Genomic DNA, 18,965 nt, shown 5'->3' with positions numbered 1-18,965 from the left:
AATATTAACCAAAGAGGAGATCCAAAAGGTCTACAGACAATGAGAAAAATGATCCAGGCCATTGGCTGTCAGATACATAGAAATAAAGACAACGAGATACTACTTTACTTGTGTGAGAATGTCATACATCAGAAAGAACAGTAACAACAAATGTTGGAGAGGTTATGGGGGCAAAGGAGTCCTCTCCCACTGCTGGTGGGAATGTAAATCAGTCCAGCCCCTGTGGAGAGCAGTCTGGAGAACTCTCAGAAGGCTAGAAATGGACCTACCCTATGATCTTGCAACTCCTCTTCTGGGGATATATCCTAAGGAACCAAACACACCCATCCAAAAAAATCTGCTTAATTATGTTCATAGCAGCACAATTTGTAGTAGCCCAAACCTGCAAGCAACCCAGGTGTCCAACAACAGACCAGTGGCTGAGTAAGCAGTGGTCTATACGCACAACAGAATACTACTCAGAATACTATTTAGCTACTTAAAGTGAATTCACCTTCTTTACCTCATCTTGGATGGAGCTAGAAGGAATCATGTTAAGTGAGATAAGTCACAAGGAGAAGACTGAACATGGGATGATCACACTCATAGACAGAAGTAGAGAAATAAGAATAGAAGGGGAAACACAAAGCAGAACTTGGAGTAGTGTTGGGGGCTGGACCCATTGCCTAGGAAAGTCCAGGCCATCGTTTCCATGAGGTCTGAGCAGGTCTGACCCCAAAGCTTCCCCACCACGGTTGAGATACGGTTGAGATACGGCTAGTCCCCCCTGACCTCTGGAATTTATGACAGCTGGACCCCCGGACATGGGCGCCTGTCTCACAAACCACACCTCCTCCCTTTCCTTCTTTAATTAGAAGCCATGGATTACTGTGTGTGGTTAACTTAAAAACTGCCAGAAAACATCCTGATTGCTCAGCTGCTTCCCTTTCTCCTCCTGCTGCCCTAAAATGCCTGCAATCTACCTCCGGAAAAAAAATGTACATTGTAAAGCTTGTGACCAAACCTTTATGGTAATCTTTTATTTGTGATCAAAAGTCTATAGGTCAAAATGTGACTGTGCATTGTATTGCTCTGTGTTTGGGTTAATAGATACCTCATCCTTCCCCCCCCATATATGCCTGCCTTTTCTTTCAATAAAGGGGTTGGGTTGCCCACCTTTCTGATGCTGCTCCTGGAGTTGAATGAGTCTGAGATTCTCTCTGTGCACATCGCCCCCGACATGCAGAGCTACCTTGGGACCCTCATCCCCAGTGGCCAAGGGGGAAGGGAATCCAGAGCGGCCTGCAGAGTAGGTTTAGTGTTTTGTACCAAAGTAAAGGACCCCAAGTGGTGGGGAGGTTGGGCCTTTCAGGCCATTGTGTACAATAGTGGAGGAGGACCTAGATGGTGTTTTGCAGAAAACTGAGAAATTTTACACATGTATCAACAACTGTATTTATTATTGACTGTAAACCATTACCCCCCCCCCCATTAAACATTTGAAAAATAAAACCTAAAAGTAAAAAAACATAACTAAAATAAAGACAAGTTGGCTGGATGGTGCATGGTGGAATTGTGCATGTGTGAAGCCCAATTATACAAAGACAAAACAAAAAACAAACCCATATGCCAAACGATTTGTGTGCAGTCAACAATCTATTGCTCAGAAAAGCCTCATTTATTTTTATGCCAGGGAGTCATGTTATCTCATAAAGTGCTGAAGTGCAGCCCCTTACTATGTGTGTGTGTGTGTGTGTAATTTTAATTAATTATTTTTAACCAGAACACTGCTCAGTTCTGGTTTGTGGTGGTGTGGGGTATTGAACCTAGGACTTTAAAGCTGCAGGTATGAGAGTCTTTTTGCATAACCATTGTGCTAGCTACCCCCATCCAAGTGCAGCCTTTTAAAAGGTACCAACAGTAGTTGATGGGTGAGAAGATGGTATGCTTTAATGATCCAGCGGCCTGCCCAGCACATACTAACCATATGATTGGTCTTCCTTAGATGCCAGAATAATTTTTGGTAGCTCTTGTTGCCTAGAAGGAATTGGTTCTCTAAGTGAGAACACTGTGTTTTTAGATTGATAAAGGGAAAGGTTCATAACATTTTGGCGTGACATAACCGTTTCTTTATTACTGCTATTCTCAGTGGCCCTGTAATCTGAATGCACTTTTGCTTAGACATTTGAATTTAGTTGCCAAGTATACAAAGACCAAGATTTGGTTTTGGTAGTTTAATTGTATTCAGTTAGATTGAGTTTGACCACTGGGACTGAGATTTAACCTGTTAAGCATGATAATACATTGTTCCAAATAGGTTTCAGTAATGAATTATTATCAGAAGCATTTTCATTTTATCCATTTCTTAAAGAGGACGACATTTCTTTTTCTTTCTTTCTTTCTTTCTTTCTTTCTTTCTTTCTTTCTTTCTTTCTTTTTTTTTTTTTTTTTTGCCTCCAGTGTTATTGCTGGGGCTCAGTGCCTGCACTATGAATCCACTGCTCCTGGAGGCCATTTTCCCCATTTTGTTGCCCTTGTTGCGCTTGTTGTAGTTATTTATGCCATAGCTGTTGTTGTTGTTGTTAGATAGGACAGAGAAATCAAGAGAGGAGGGGAAGACAGAGGGAGAGGAAGACATCTGCAGACTTGCTTTACTGCTTGTGAAGTGACCCACTGCAGGTGGGAACTCTAACCAGGATCCATAAACTGGTCCTTGCAGCTTTGCACCATGTGCACTTAACCCACTGTGCTACCGCCCAGCCCCCGTGAGGACAACATTTTTTAGTTTTGGGGTCATCAATGTAGGATGTGGATGGTGTGGAAATTTTGTAGGAGTTGGCTATGGAAAAATATGCATTGTGTGAGCTGTATTGGGACCAGCTTGACTTGGGCTGGATAGTAAAAACTATTGTAATTTGAGGTATTCATGTGTGAGCATAAGCATACTTATGAAAATAATTCTGCTTTAAACTCATCTGGCTGGTATATGTGTGTGTGTATATATATATATATATATATAATTTATATTATATGAGTGTGTATGTGTGTGTATATATATATATAATTTATATATATATATATAATTTCATTTACTTTAAAATAACCCTGCAAGGTGGTTGTTATTAGGTGATTTTACAGCTGAGACAACCTTAACTCAAGGAAATTAAAGCGTTCTGAGAAAAGTAAGTACACATTTTTTTGCATAGAAAAATATGACTTTTTAAAAAAACATTTTATTTTTACCTCTAGGGTTATTGCTGGGGCTTGGTGCCTGCACTATGAATCCACTGCTTCTATGGCCATTTTTTTTTTTTTTTTGGATAGAACAGAGAAGTAGAGAAGGGAATGGAAGAGAGAGAGAGATTGAGAGACAGGCTGGGAGTATATATTGACCCGCCAACGTCCATGTTCAGCGGAGAAGCAATTACAGAAGCCAGACCTTCACCTTCTGCACCCCATAATGACCCTGGGTCCATGCTCTCAGAGGGATAAAGACTAGGAAAGCTTTCAGGAGAGGATGGGATACGGAGTTCTGGTGGTGGGAATTGTGTGGAACTGTACCCCTCTTACCCTATGATCTTGTCAGTGTTTCCATTTTATAAAGAAAAATTTAAAAAATTATATAAACAAGATAGTATTAATTCCAGCAGGTGGAGGCCTGTGCAGATCTGTCAGCTTTTCAGTGTCATTTCTAAATAAGAATCTGCTGCTCTTGACAGTACAGTTTACAGTACCATTATTGACACTTGGGCACAGTTTCTCATCTCACCATGATGGGTGGCTGCAAAACACTCTCACTTCCAGCGTAGGCCCATTTCAACTATCATGCATTAGGACCCCAAAGCCAGCTCCCTCTTTGCCCGGCTTCCCCAGAAACCTTTGCTTTGGTAAGCCAAAAGAAAAGGATGAATACCAGATGCTTTCACTCATAGGAGGAACTTAAGCAAGAAGGACAGAAAGGGAAAATGCAAAATAAAATTTGGACTGAACAGCTTCTCATGCCAACTTTCAATCTTTTGAATTGCCCCCACTATGCTAATAGCCATCAGTTTGCTTAAGAAAAATATAGTCTGTGTCCCTCAATCTTTTTTCTCTTTCTCTCTCTTAAAAAAAAAAAAAGACTATTGGGAGTGGTAGAGTCATGCAGGCGCTGAGCCCCAGTGATAACCCTGGTAGCAGAGTAGCAGCAGCAGCAGCAACTACAACAGTAACCACACACGAAAAATGAAAAATAAACATAGTCTCGTTACTTTTTTTCCTTTCCAATTCAAGTGTCTTTACTTCTCTGCACGTAACCTTTTGGCGTCCCAAGTTAATTACTCTTAGTTGACTGGAGTTGGCATGTTCTGGATTTTTGGTGTTTTTAGTGTTCACTGAAAAACATTTTAGTGGTCATGCGTCCACACTGTTTTACTTTTCAAATGGAGAAACTGAGACTCCTGGTGTGTAAATGAAATCCATGTGTGTCAGTATAAGCCCAAGGCCATAGAGGGACATGTTGGAGATAAATTAGTCCTGTTAGTATCTTTTCTGTAGTGTCATAGGCAGTGTAGTCTGCTTCACTATTCAAATAGATACCTATTTGAATTTCAGTTTTATTTGGAGAGAATTAAAAAAATATTATCTTTATTTATCGGATAGAAACAGAAATTGAGGGGGGGGAGGTAGAGAGGGAGAGAGACAGAGAGACACCTGCAGGATAGCCTCACCACTTGTGAAGCTTTCCCCCTTGCAGGTGGGGACTGGGGGCTTGAAGTTGGGGCCTTTTACATTGTAACACGTGCACTCAACTAGGTACACCGCCACCCAGCCCTCCTCTTTTTAACAAACCTTTAAAACATTTTATTTATTTATTTACTTATTTATTTATTTATTACTTATTTATTACCAGAGCACTGCTCACTCTGGCTTATTGTGATGTAGGGAATTGAACCTGGGACCTTAGAGCCTCAGGCATGAGAATCTGTTTGCATAATCATTATGCTACCACCCCACCCATCTGGAGAGAATTTTAAGAGATGATTCCTTTTAGGGTCAACTATAATCCGATTAGTATGTAGAGATGAAATAGAGATGATTTTTTTTCCCCAGACTTAACAATTGAATATTTTTGTGGCCTAGGAGTTGGCACAGTGGGTATAGTGTTGAACTTACCCTAAAGCTTGAGTTCCTGAGTCTGGCCCCTAAGCAGCACATGGGTTAGAATAACGGGATGACTCTCTCCTTTTAATAATAAAGAAATGCATCATTTACTTATTTATTTTTACCAGAGCACTGTTTAGGTCTGGCTTTTGTTGGGGGGGGGGGAGGAGGGATTGAACTTTGAACTTTGGAGCCTCAGGCATGAAAGTCTCTTTGCATATATCTTTAAAAAAAAATTAAACATTTTCCCAGGATGAGAAAGAAAGCAGGAGTATTCTTTTTTTTATATTTATTTTATTTATTTATTCCCTTTTGTTGCCCTTGTTGTTTTATTGTTGTAGTTATTATGGTTGTTGTTGTTGGATAGGACAGAGAGAAATGGAGAGAGATGGGGAAGACAGAGAGGAGAGAAAGATAGACACCTGCAGACCTGCTTCACCGCCTGTGAAGCGACTCCCCTGCAGGTGGGGAGCCGGGGTTCGAACCGGGATCCTTACAGCCGGTCCTTGTGTTTTGCGCCACCTGCGCTTAACCCGCTGCGCTACAGCCCAACTCCCAGCAGGAGTATTCTGTAAGTGAATTGGTCCTGTCTATTGTCTGTTTCTTGGGTCAGTTTTGTTGTGCTGCTCTTCCTTCCTATTCTTGCCTGACATGGACACAGACTTTCTCCTATTCATCTTCCATTTTTGTTCCTATTAGACTTGGAACTTCAGGGTAAAAATTAGTACTGTCCATGTTTGTGGTATAATACTTATTTTTTTTTCACAGGATTACCACTGAGGTTTAGAGCAGTACTACAAATCCATTGTTCCCAGAGGTCATTTCCCGCACTCCTAGTCTTATTTACTAGGACAGAGACAGATTGAAGAGGGGTGGCTGAGATAAGAGAGGAGAGAAAGGTAGACACCTGCAGATCTGCTTCACTGTTTGTAAAGTGTCTCCCCTGCATGTAGGGGACCTACCAAGGTCCTTATGCATGGTAGTTTGTGCACTGAACAGAGTGTACTACTGCCTGACCCCTATAATACCTTTTAATATTTCTTAGATAAGAAAATATGGCAAAGAAAAAAAACCTGAAGTTGATGCATTTTTCTTAAATCCTTTATGGATCAATTTGTATAACATACTTTTAATTTTATCCTTCCTTTTTCCCTCCCTCCTTCCTTTTTCCCCTCCCTCCTTCCCAACTTCCTTCCCTCCCTGGAACCTGTTACATGTGGAATTAGTGTTTTACCACTGAACTATATTCCTGGCCACATTCCCACTCCCTGTTCCCCCATTGTTTTTCAGTAATGCCTTTAGGGGGCTGGGAGATAGGACTGTGAATTAAGCCTTGGACCCTTTAATATGAGGTCTTAAGTTCAAACCCTGGTATCCTCCTATGTGCCAGGATGATGCTCTGGCTCTCTCTCATTAACAAATCAATTAATCGTCTAAAAGAAAGCCCTCTAGAAATCTCCTCTGTTCATGATAGATTTGTCACCATCTTATATTATTTGTGTTCAGGGGGGTGCTCACTAACAAGTGCTGTTTTATTCAGAATAATTAGTCTATCGTTGGGTCTCTGTAGAGAAAATCTCTTCTCAGGGGCCAGGTGGTGGTACACCTAGTTAAGCACACATATTATACTGCACAAAGACCCAGGTTCAAGTGCCTGGTCCCCACCTGCATGGGGAAAGCTTCACAAGTGGTGCAACAGGGCTGTAGGTGTCTTTCTCTGTCTCTTTCCCTCTCTGTCTCTATCTAATAATAAATAAAAGAAAAAGTTAAAAAAAAAGATTCTCTTCTGTCAGCATCTACATTTTTTTCCCTTTATAAACATAAGAGCAGAGTGAGCCAGTGTGTCACATGTGATGGTGGGATCGAACTTGGGGACTTTAAAATTTCAAGTTCAATGCCTTATTTATTGCACCACAGCTTTTACTCATGTCCCTAATGTTATTATTTATTGAGGGGGTTAATGGTTTACAGTGCATTTATTGACACATGGATACAATTTCATTCTGCACCAGGACACCAAAGTTCTCTTCCTCCCATTTTTCCCCAGAGTTTTTTTTTTGCCTTGGTATGATATACCATGCCCAGTCCACACTTCACTTTGTGTTCTCTCACCCTGTCCCTGCTTGTTAAGTCCTGCTTATAAGTTATTTGTCCTTTTCCTTTTGACTTATCTCACTTAACACATTGTCTACCAGTTCCACCCAAGATGATGCAAAAAGATGATTTCATCACTTTTAATAGCTGAGTAATATTCCATCACGTATATATCTCACAGTTTTTTAAGCCACTCATCTGATATTGTACATTTGAGTTGCTTCCAAGTTTTGGCTACTACAAATTGTGCTGCTTTGAACATAGGATAGATATATATAGATCTCTTCTGATATGTGGTTTTGTTTCCTTTGGATAAATCCCCAGGTGAGGAATTGCTGGGTTGTAGAGTAGGTCCATTTCTAGTGTTCTGAGAACTTTCCAGACTGTTTTCCACAAGGGTTGAGCCAATTTACACTCCCACCAGCAGGGCAAAATTGTCCATTTTCCCCTCAATATCCTCGCCAACATTTGCTGTTACTGTCTTTTCTAATGTATGACATTCTCAAAGTTGTAAAAGTGGTATCTTACTATTTATATTTGTATTTCTGTGACTGTCCCTTACCTTTTCTTCTGGACCAGTTATTTTTAGTTTTAAGGTGGAGCCAGGTTCAAACCTGGGTTGCATATTTGGCAAAATAGCCACACTATTCAAGTGAACTAATTTGCCTCTACTGACTTGCCAGTCTTTTTGACTTAAGCCCCGAAGCTTTAACAGAGAAGACTAAGTTACTCTAACATATTAATTGGAAAGTTGGAGAGTCATAGGTTCTCAATTTGTAGAAAATACCCAGAGTTTCCAGATTTCACTGAGTTAGGAGTGGGGGTGTGAGGAGGACACGTGCATGGATCAGCCTTTGTTCCAAAGTGTCCTTGAGAGAGAGAACACGTGATTTGTCCTCATTGAGGTTACTGTGCTGGGGCATGACAGTCTGTTAAGTGTTTTGTCAACAGCCTTCTCACTCACTGGGAAGAATGTGAATGTATGAAAGTGCTCTGTGATGTGTGTAGTGTTTTCTGTGCTTGTGAACAAAGGCACGGGCATATCAGGAAGGTAGAAGGGTAGGGCTCATTTGAATTTGTCTCATCTTCAGCATTTGTTATAATGTTAATCAGATCTTTCTTTGGGGATCTGTGAGAAGCTGTTTTTTCTTTTCTTTTCTTTGCCTCCAAGGTTATTGCTGGTGCTCAGTGCCTGCACCATGAATCCACTGCTCCTGGAGGCCATCCCCCCTCCTTTTGTTGCTCTTGTTGTAGCCTTGTTGTGGTTATTATTGTTGTTGATGTCGTTCGTTGTTGGATAGGACAGAGAGAAATCGAGAGAGGAAGGGAAGACGAGAGAAGGACACCTGCAGACCTGTTTCACTGCCTGTGAAGCGACTCCCCTACAGGTAGGGAGCCGGGGGGCTCGAACTGGGATCTTTACTCCAGTCCTTGTGCTTTGCGCCACATGCGCTTAACCTGCTGCACTACTGCCCAACCCCCGAGAAGCTGTCAGAGTATTTTAAGGTCAGAGTATTGAGGCTTCTGTCCAGTTGTCCTCCTGAAGACAAGCTTTCCTGTCTCACGTCCAATCTTTTGTATTTACTTTAAATGAAGTTATTTTTGTGGGCTCTGTTTATAAGAGGGGAGAGATGGATGTTTACACTGTCAACAGAGTGAGCAGTCTGTATCTCTTCCTGTCTGTATCTCTAGTATTTTGACTACTGACTTGACCTCAAAAGATTCTCTCCCCTCTCTACCCTCCAGATAGATAGAACCTTGCTATAATTTCTTTCCTCTGTGACAGTGAGTTGTTTCCTTCCCAAGGGAGGCTGTAAAAATTGATTATTTTACCTCTGTCTAGGATGTTACTACTCCACAGGAAGCTGAGACAGCAGGTGGGAAGGTAAAAGGATCTAGCCCATAATTCGGTTGTCTGGAATATTTGTTAAAAAGGTTCACCTGGACATCAGAGACAGAAAGGGTACAACTCAAAATTTAAGTTTTTTTTTTTAAAATACCTTATTAGAGACAGAAGTTTAGGGGGGGGGAGATAGAGAGGGAAAGAGACAGCGAGAGACAACTAAAGCCCTACGTCACCACTTGTGAAGGTCCTTGCGCACTGTAAAGTGTATGGTTAACTGGGTGCGCCACCATTGACCCTTCAAGATTTTAAAAGTTTTTGTATCTTTCCTATTATTTATATTTTTGATGTAATGAATACAGTTGAATTCAGACTATGAACAACCTTTCTTTGATAGTTAAAAATATCAAATGAGAGTGGCAAAATAGTTCACCTGAATAGTGTGCTTGTCTTGTCATGCATGTGACCCAGGTTCAAGCCCTGGCCACTGCTGAGGGATGCTGTGGTAATTTTTGTCTCGCTGTCTCCCTCTCTGAAAAAGTCATCCCAGAATGGTGAGTCCTTGGTGATCACAAGAAAATAAAATAAAGACAATAAATTGTAAATTAAAGATGTATAAATTGTAATTAGTCCTGACATAGTTATTCCAAAGAATAAAATTGTACTGCTGGGCCATGAAATACTGATGCAAACATGGCAGAACATGGTATTTGTCAAAGTTGGATGTAGACATGGTTGTATATAGGTATTAGTCATTTGTTTGAATTATTTTTTTGTTGTGTTTTGTTTTTCCCTCCAGGATTATTGCTGGGGTTCAGTGCCAGCAAATGCTCTGTTCCCAGAGGCCTTTTTTTTTCCTTTCTTTTTTTTCATATGCATTTTATTTGACAAGACAAAGAGAAATTGAGAGGGAGATAAGGAGAGAGAAATATAGATACCTGCAGACCAGTCTCACTGCTCATGAAGCATCCCCAATGCATGTGGGGAGTGGAGGCGTGAGGGTGAGTCCTTGCACATGGTGATATGTGTGCTTAACTGGGTGCTGTTGCCCAGCCTCTTGAATTAACTTATAATAAAATATGAAAAAGTAGGAGCCAGGGAAGTGGTAGAGCAGCTAGCTACCTTACATAAGTGAGACCCTGACTCACTGCATGAGAGCAAGTGGGGCTCTCTGGATGGTGGAGCAAGCTTTGTTCCCTGTCTCTCTCTTCACTGTGAAACTTCCCCCTTGCAGGTGGGGACCCAGCATTTGCTTTTGGTGATGTGTGTGCTTTACCAAGTGTGCCACCTCCCAGCCTTGGTAAATTAATGTTTGGGAGGTGGTGCAGTGGGTAAGGCACTGAACTCTTAAAGCATGATATCCTGCATTTAGTCCTTGGCATTGAATGTGCTAGAGTGATGCTCTGGTTCTCTGTCTCTCTCTGTTCCCCTTTCTCGTTATGAATTAAATAGATAAATATTAAAAATAGGAATCATTTCTGATTTTGATATTTATGAGAAAGTCTTATTAAACAGGTAGGTAATAATGCAGCAGGTGACCACTGAGTGGAAGTGAATAATGACATAAGCAGTGTGTCACTATAACTGTAACATAGTTTTGGGGCATGTATTCATTAAATCCTGTGGATAGAACTGCATTTCTCTCCTCTCCTCGGTCAACTAAGAATATCAAAGAAGACCGCAACAAGACAGGACTAGAACTAATTTGGGAACCCACCAAATCACCAGAACATCCAGAGACCACAACTCTGCCCAGATCTCCAGCTCTACCCAGTTGAGAAACTTCTCTGAAGAACAAGGAATATCAAAAATCATCGGAGACTGCAACAAGTTGAGACTGGGACTACTTTGGGAACTCACCAAGTCACTATTGAGTGAAAACTTGTATGGCTTGTGGACAGAGAGGAGCCTAGGGAGAGAATCCCAGGGCTAAAGTCCATATCTATTCCCAAGTGGCTGGTAATAGTCTGGCAGTTTACCAGTTGAGGAGCCACATCCAGTCTGTTTTACCAACAAAAAGACTGGGAGGAGAGGACTCCCCCTAAGACTCACCAAATGCAGCTGTGAGTCACCATTTGCAACTGCCCTTAGAGGTTGGAGCAGTGGGGGGGGGGGGGGAACCCTGTGCTGACATCGGGAGGCAGAGAAGTGACCAGGAAACTCAGGAGAAGATCTAAACCCTGGTGGTCTAGGGGTGGGGCTGTATAGTGAGAGCCTTTCCACATTGTTCTCCTAATGAGAAAATGGTAAATAATTGCCTCAGAACCTACAGACAGACTACTAACAGGACTTGTTTAGGAACTCACAGGGCCCAGCAGTGCTGCCAGCTTGGCAGAGAAGCTGAATTGAGCCTGGAGCTTTGGATCCTTGGGGTGTAGGAGTTTCTTTGCATAACCACTTGCTATCTCTCCCCAACCCTGCTTAATCTCCTAGTCAGGAGTGAGTGATTAAGCTAAAAAACCTTATAGGTAAAAAGCTTCCAGGCTACCATAGAATACAGGGAAGAAAAACAACAAAAGAGGCTTTACTGGCCACTATGCTTCAACTCAGGGATTGAGATAACATTGAAACAACTGTTAATTTCCACAACTGTGAACTCTTTTTAAGTACCTTACTTAGACACAAGTCAATTCGGGCAAGAGTAATCAGTGGACTGAAAAGTACTGAGAGAAGGACCTCACAACACACTATAATAATGGCTAAACCAAGGAGAAATGAACCAGGACAAAAGTCCAGCTAAAAGCCCCTCAACGGTAGAAACACAGAAGAATGGGATCAACATCCATACACAAGCTGAGGAATTAGTCACAGGAGTGAGGAAAGAGTTTGAAAGAATTGTCATCAGAAATGCAGAAACAACAAATGAGACTCTAAAAGAAAGCACTGTCTTGAGGTAATTAGAGAGCTGAAAGCTGAAATAGCTGAGCTAAGAGCACAACCAGCTGAACAAGTTAATACAGTATCAGAACAGGGTAAGAAAATAGCTGAGCTACAGAAAATAACAGCAGAGAGAGACTAGAATAAACGAGGCAGAAAACAGAATTAGCAAGATTGAAGATGAATTAGAGAAAACTACGAAAGAAGAGATCTCAAAAAGAGATTAAGAGATACTGAAAACAACAGAGATATATGGGATGATGTCAAAAGAAATAATATATGCGTTATAGGCCTACCAGAGGAAGAGAGGGAGGGGAAGAAAGCATTCTACAGGACATAACAGCTGAGAACTTCTCCAGTCTAGACAACATAAAAAAATAAAGGTTCAAGAAGCCCAGAGGGTCCCTAACAGAATTAACCCAGACTTAAAGACACCAAGACACATCATATTTAGAAATCATAAGGAGTAAGGATAAAGGATCCTGAAGGCTGCAAGAGAAAAACAAAGAGTCACTTACAGAGGAAAACCCATAAGATTAGCAGCAGATTTCTCCACACAAACACGAGAGGCCAAAAGAGAATGGCAAGATATCTCTTGAATGCTCAATGAGAAAGGCTTTCAACCAAGACTACTGTATCCTGCTAGATTATCATTTAGGATAGATGGAGGCATAAAATTCTTCTCAGACAAGCAACAGTTGAAGGAATCAACTATCACCAAGCCTGCCCTGAAAGAAGTTCTGAAAGGTCTTCTATAATCAGATCACCATAAACAAGCCACATATTAGAACACTCTAAAAATCTACAAGAATGGCATTAAAATATCTTCAATCTATAATATCAGTAAATGTCAATGGCTTAAATTTAACCTATTAAAAGGCACAGAGTAGGAAGATGGATCAGAAAACACAACCCAACAATATGCTGTCTACAGGAATCCCACCTAACTCAACAAGGCAAACACAGACTCAAAGTGAAAGGATGGAAACTATCATACAAGCCAATGGATCACAAAAGAAAAAAGAAAAAGAAAAAAAGGGCAGGAACAGCTATGCTCACATTTGACATGATAGACCTTAAAATAAATAAAATTTTAAAAGAGGATCAATCAATCAAGAGGACTTAATGGTTATCAACATCTGTGCACCCAAGGAGAGGCCATCCAGATACATCAGACATCTACTGAAAGAGCTACAGCAATATATTAGCAGCAACACAGTAATAGTAGGGGACTTAAATACCTCACTCTCTCAACTTGACAGATCATCCAGGCAAAAAAATCAACAAAGAAAGGAAGGAGCTAAATGAAGAGATAGATGAACTAGAACTATTGGACATTTTCAGAATAAAAATGGTGATTTCACCATTTTCAGCCCATCTTGGATGGAGCTTGAAGAAATCATGTTAAGTGAAGTAAGTCAGAAACATAAGAATGAATATGGGATGATCTCACTCTCAGGCAGAAGTTGAAAAACAAGAACAGAAGAGAATACACTAAACAGAACTTGGACTGGAGTTGGTGTATTGCACCAAAGTAAAAGACTCTGGGGTTGGGGTGGGGTGGGGGAGTCCAGGTCCTGGAACAGGATGGCAGAGGACCTAGTGTGGGTTGTATTGTTGTGTGGAAAATGAGAAATATTATGCATGTACAAACAATTGTAGTTACTGTCGACTGTAAAAAATCCCACAATAAATTAAAATAAAAAATTCAGGTGGGTGGTGGTGGGGTTCAAGTCCTGGAATAGGATGGCAAAGGACCTATTGGAAGTTGTATTGTGTGCAAAACTTGAGAAATGTTATGCATGTACAAACTGTTGTATTTACTGTCAATTATAAAGTATTAATCTTCCAATAAATAAACCCTGTAGATATAGCATTAAGTTATTTAAGGTTTCTAGTTTTCATACTTCAGCTCTTACTGTCATTTTATTTACTTTCTGTTTAATAGGACAGAGAAAGGGGTGTGGGAGGAGAGATAAAGAAGGGGATATGAGAGGGAGAGAGAAGGGAGATGCCTGCAGCATTGCTTCAGTTATAGTGAAGTTTCCCCCATGCAGATGAGAACTAGTGACTTGAACCTTGGATCCTTGCAGATTGTAATGTGTGCTCAGTCAGGTGTGCCACCAGCTGGCCCCACTATCTTATTCTTAAAACTAAATAAATTGCAGAGCCCCCAAATACATATTTGGGGATCACTATAGGGCAGTCACTAAAAATCACAAAAAGGCAACTGACATTTCTGGCAGTGTTGTTGGTGAAAGGAGGCTAACTGATACTTTCGACAATCACATTCTGTTAATATCTCACACTGAAATCTGACTGTTACTATGACAATTCTCAGTTTCATTTCCATGTCTTTCTTCTTGATCACAAATGATCAAGTTTTCCAAGGTTCTGTTAAATTTTATCGTGGGATATTCTAGCAGAATTTATAGCTGTTTTGCCCTTGCTTGTCAAATTACAATTTACTTGGATCCTAGGTCTTTGTTTTTTGATCACTGTTGAGCCAATGGAGTGGTTGAGCAGCAGCATTCTTGCATGTGAACTGTTTTGCCCCGTGCCTTTGTGTATGAAGAAAGACTGTGGTGGGTACATACCAGGAATTTTAGCGAATGGGGCAGTGTCTGTATGGAATCAAGTATGTGTAGTAAGATGGAGAAGCCTACCTTTGTGGATCCTCTAGATGGCAGAACAATTACAGCAAATGTATCTTAGGAACTGGCCCAAGAAGTGTGGGAATGGGGAGCACAGGAGAGATGGGTCTTCTACTAGCAGGCCTCCAGACTTTCTACCTCAATTCCACTGGGGAGGATAGGCTCTCATATATGATAAATCTGCATGTTTTTATTTTACTTTATTATTATATAGAGACAGGGAGAAATTGAGAGGGGAAGATAGAAAGGGAGAGAAACAGAGACACCCGCAGCCCTGCTTCACCTCTTGGGAAGCTTTCCCCATGCAGGTGGGGACCAGGGGCTTGAACCTGGATCCTTGTGCACTGTAATGTGCACACTTCACCACCTGGCCCCTAGATCTGTACATTTTATCTAAGATCTTGTTTGAAAGAGTAGGACTGTTAAAAAAAAACTGTGTGTGTGGGGGATAGTAAAGCTAAAAAATTCATGAGTTATACACACCAGCACCAAACCACAGACTTAATGCGTTTATCTACAGATACTAAAAATCTACACACATGCTCTAGACACAGAACCTGTCTTCACCCCCAGCAGGCATGCCAATTAATTGTACTGGCCTCCTGCAGCATTCTTCAAACATTATTTTTTATCAGAGAGTATGAGCTACAACATTGAACTGTCTTAATCTCCATTACTGTTTGTGGCATACATCTGACAGGTACATCTACTGTGGCTCACAAATTCAGTAAGGATATTTGACTTCAATACTTGAATGGGTTCATTGTGTACGTAAAACACATAAGCACATACAGAAAGAGTCATAAAAACATAATATTTTTAAGTATGTCATTTCACTACTCAGTTCTTTGAATGAAAAGCTTACTGTGGTGTCTCTTCAGTTCTTCTATTAACATGCTTATTCAGAATTTCCTGTAATCACGTGAGCAGTAAGACCAATTTAGATCCTTTCTATATTGATGACACTCTGGATGAAACATAGTATGGCAGATGTGATTATGCCAAATACAGCAAAAGTCTAAGGGATGAGTTTGCCATTCTGTATTTGCACACCTCATAATGCCATGTACATTTCACAAATTTGACCTGCTCCAAAGATTCCCCATGTTGAGACTTTTCTGTATCTGATCTATTTGTTCATGGTCAGTGAACTGACAGATAGTGTAGGATAGCTATTCTTCTCTCTTTCTGATTAGGTTGTACCTGCAAGAATCTTCATAGTCATTTAGCAAATCTGTTGAAGAACCAGTCTTTTGCTTATATTAGGAATAAGCAAATGAATGTGTGGGGGACTTATTCTTGGGGCCTTCAAGAATAACTCCTTATAGAACTATGAGGGATGCAGTCTTCAGCAGATAAATATGTGACTAGATTTCCAATGAAGTGTAACAAAATGGAGTCAGAGGTGTTTATCAGAGTGCTGAGAGTTCGTAGGCATGAAGAAGCCTCCTATAGCATTACAAGTTGCAGTGGTTGCTACATATAGGGGACTGCACCCTTGCAGCACAAATGAAGAGAGACATGCAGTTGAAGAGCTATTCATGCACTAGCTTTGGGTTATATACCTAATATATGTTTGCTAGATTGGCTATAAGCCAACCACATTTAGATTGTTGTACCAAGAAGACTGTATAAACAGGTGAATATTTTTGTTGGGAAAACTAAACTGGAAAGTGATGTTTGCTCTGTCATTCAATGCTACATCCATATAATGAATGAGAATCTATAAATTGGAGGACCTGTGTATTCTTATGATGACAGCAGTGTGGCAATGAACTATAGGTTTTTTTTTTTTAAAAAAGATTTTATTTATTTACTTATGAGAAAGATAGGAGAAAGGACAAGACATCACTCTGGCACATGTGCTGCCGGGGATTGAACTCAGGACCTCATGCTTGAGAGTCCAAAGCTTTATCACTTCGCTACCTCCTGGACCACACAGAACTATAGGTTTATAAAAGTGGTAACATTCTCTCCTTGGATTGTATTCTTAAATTCATTCATTAATACCTTCAGCCCCATATAAGAAAGGGAAATGGCAAGATATTTAAATAACTGTTAAATAGTGGGGGGGGGGGAGAGTAGTACTTGACCAGTGCATGACACTGAATAAATGTTTTAAGTACCCAACACACCATTTATTAAGGAAACTATAACTACAGATCAAACTTCAGGTTGGCTCGTACTTATTCATGGAGTTCTTGTTATTATTTTCTGCACATAATCTTTATGTAGGGCCTGAGTCAAGGTTGCAAAGTCGCAAGTGATTGATAGTTTGAGTTGGGAAGCTGCACATGTTTGGTTTGGAAGGCCTGGTGTGTCTTGCCCTTTTGCAGCTCTGCCTGCTTAAAAGCTGCTAGAAAGTGGCTGGCGAAATAGCTTACATGGATGGTGTGTTGCTTTGCCATGCACTCAACCCAGGTTTGATCCTGGACCTCACCCCATTGCATTGAAGGAAGATTCACTGTGTTCTCTTGTCACTCTTTGTCCCTTTCTGCCTTTGTCTTGAGGGCCTAGGGACTGGGGCAGAACAACAACACTGCCCTAGAGGGCTGAAAGGTGGGGTGGAGTGGAGTCCTGATGCATGATAGTAGGAAAGGATCTACATTGGGTGGGGGTTTGGTGAGAGTGTTTTGCAGACACCTGTCATGGGGAAATTTAACCCGTGTATCAACAACTGTACGTAAACCATTAACCTCCTAATAGAATGATCAAAGAAAAAAAAGATGCTAGAGAGAAGGTCTTACTTTATATTTGTAAATGGAACTTATGTCATTTCTTGAACTCTAATTTCTAATTTTTAGCTTTTATTTTTTGCAGAGTTTTGGTGAAAGATTTCACAGGAGATAATTATTTTGCTTATTAAGTTGATTATTTTATGAAGTTTTGTTTTCTGAGAAGATATTCCTCAGCTCTGTCGGTCATGTTACAGCAGTAGTTTAAATGTCACATACTAACTACTCTGTCATGGGTCACCATTTCTCCCTCCCTTCCTTTCTTCCTCCCTTCCTCCCTCCCTCCCTTCCTCTCTCTCTTTTTTTTTTTTTCTTTGCCTCCCAGGTTATCAATGGGATGTGATGCCAGCACTACAAATCCACTATTCCTGGTGGCCATTTTTTTCCCCCATTTTATTGGCTACGACAGAGAGAAATTGAGAAAGGAGGGGGAAATAGAAAGACAGACATTTGCAGACCTGCTTCACTGCTAGTGAAGCGCCCCCTGTAGGTGGGGAGCGGGGGTTCGAACCTGGCTCCTTGGGCAGGTCCTTGAGCTTCATACTATGTAGGCTTAATTGGATGTGCCATGGCCTGGCCTTCCTCTCATATTTTTTCTTTAAAATATTTATGAGATCTGGGAGAAGAGGAAGAGGAGTGAAAAGCTGAGCATCATTTTGACATATAAGATGCTAGGGATTGAATTTGGGACCTTAGGCTTGAGGGTCCAATGCCAATCAACTGTGCCACCTCCAGGTGGTATAGGGTCACTTGATAATCTAGGAATCTCTATTCCAGATCCCCCCCATTTTGTGTGCATTGATAATTTATTCATTCTCTAACAAGCAACAGTATTTCTGTTTGAGCTAAGGTGAGATTTTGCATCAGCTCCCTCAGTTTTCTGGGTTTCTCTTCCTTTACTGTCGAGTGTCTCGGGTGTCTTGCTGTTTCTTTTCACTGCCATCTTATCTGTGAATTTGATTAACACCACGTCTTTTAAATCATTAATGGGATAAACTGTGAAATGCTACTTTCATCTTTAGAAGTGGATGGTGCAAAAGTGACAAATGGCCATGAAAGCATCTCTCTAGTTTGTTTCCTGTCATGCATCTTTTTAGTGCCTCTGTGATATGACTAGAAATGATAGTGCTCACATCTCTTTTGCAGCAAGCTCATGCTGAAAGGATATAATCATCTGTTTGATATCACTGCCACTTCCACAACGACAGATTGTGATGTCACAAGCCAGAGATTATTCTCTCTCAGCAGGAGAAGGTGGAGAGGAGAGATGAGTCTCTGTGATGAGCTGTTACCCTTATTTGAATCTGGTCACTTCAGAGAGAAAATCTGCCACACTAAGGAGCACATACACTGGCTAGTTGAAATACCTTGTTGAACTAAGCTGTAAAGACCTAGAATTTCACTGGGGTGAAATAAACTATTTTGAGAAGGCTAAGTTACATTTGAAAGTTCCAGCACTGCAGATACAAGTGCATATTTATTGAATAAAAATATCGGGTAGTGTCAGTTGCTTTAAGCTGTAGTTCTACTTTTACATATAAAATTGTGTTGTTGTGTCGGGCAGTAGCGCAGCAGGTTAAGTGCATGTGGCGCAAAGCGCAAGGACCAGCGTAAGAATCCTGGTTTGAGCCCCTGGCTCCC

At 40.8% G+C, this 18,965-nt stretch overlaps 1 protein-coding gene across 1 annotated transcript in view; it reads left to right on the top strand.

Annotated features, from left to right (window-relative positions):
* Positions 1-18,965, top strand: part of AVEN (apoptosis and caspase activation inhibitor) — a 165,243-nt gene that overhangs the window by 38,166 nt on the left and 108,112 nt on the right. The gene's annotated exons all lie outside the window — the stretch shown is intronic.

This window comes from Erinaceus europaeus, chromosome 16 (assembly GCF_950295315.1).
Source record: "Erinaceus europaeus chromosome 16, mEriEur2.1, whole genome shotgun sequence".
NCBI classification, from domain to species: Eukaryota; Metazoa; Chordata; class Mammalia; order Eulipotyphla; family Erinaceidae; genus Erinaceus; species Erinaceus europaeus.
This window is presented reverse-complemented; position numbering and strand designations above follow the sequence as displayed.